Source organism: Aulonocara stuartgranti (genome assembly GCF_965226115.1).
Source record: "Aulonocara stuartgranti genome assembly, chromosome: 3".
Taxonomy (NCBI): domain Eukaryota; kingdom Metazoa; phylum Chordata; class Actinopteri; order Cichliformes; family Cichlidae; genus Aulonocara; species Aulonocara stuartgranti.
In genome coordinates, this window is record NC_138941.1 from 74,626,378 (window position 1) to 74,627,146 (window position 769).

The 769-nt window shown below is 51.6% G+C and overlaps 1 long non-coding RNA gene across 1 annotated transcript; it reads left to right on the top strand.

Moving 5' to 3' along the window:
• Window positions 1-254: 254 nt before the first annotated feature.
• LOC309703705 lies at window positions 255-769 on the top strand. The gene is made up of 3 exons (XR_014275957.1): window positions 255-366; window positions 569-624; window positions 731-769. It is a non-coding gene; the product is annotated as an uncharacterized lncRNA (long non-coding RNA).

Here is a 769-nt window from a genome sequence, read left to right on the forward strand (position 1 = left end):
TTAAACTCTGAAAGATTTCATTCTGTTTCCTCCAGAGAACTCCCCACACCAGCAGAACAAGAAGAACCACCGAAACCAGACCTGCTACAACCAGCACGAGGGTGGAGGAGGAGGGAGGAGCGGAGGAGTCTGTTACAGGCCAAACAAGAGCAGGAGAGTTCACAGGATTAGAGGAGGTGCAGGTGTGGAGATGAGGAGGAGGAGGGAGGAGCGGAGGAGTCTGTTACAGGAAAAACAAGAGCAGGAGAGTGGGCTCTGAGCAGCAAGCAGAGGTGCGCTGTGGGACAGGTCAAAGGTCACGTGGTGTGTTTCCTGTTCCTGCAACTGCAGTGGAGCTGCTCGCTGTGTGGCAGCGTGTACACACAGGTACTGCATAAAATACACACAGTGTGTACAGGATGTGTTTAGTGTCAGTTTCTCGGGTGCAGTGAAAGTACTCAGAGTGCTTCATGTGTTGTTAGCGTGTTGGTGGCGTGTTAGTGTTGGTGCAGTAAGTAAAGTGTCGTTTTGGAGGAAACTGCTCACGATTTCAGGTGTGTGTGTTTACCTGTTGCTCTCTCTCTCTCAGGGCTGCAGCAGCTCTCAGTGTCACTCGACCTCGTCAGTGTTTCAGTCCAAAGCAAAGTAAGAGCAGCTTCCTGTTGAGCTCACCTGCTGATACATGTTAATCACCTGGATGAGTCAGGTGACAGTCACATGATCAAACCATGTCGCTCTGCTCTTCGATCAGGCTGGTGATCGATGACGGGACAGGTGAGGCTCACGCCTG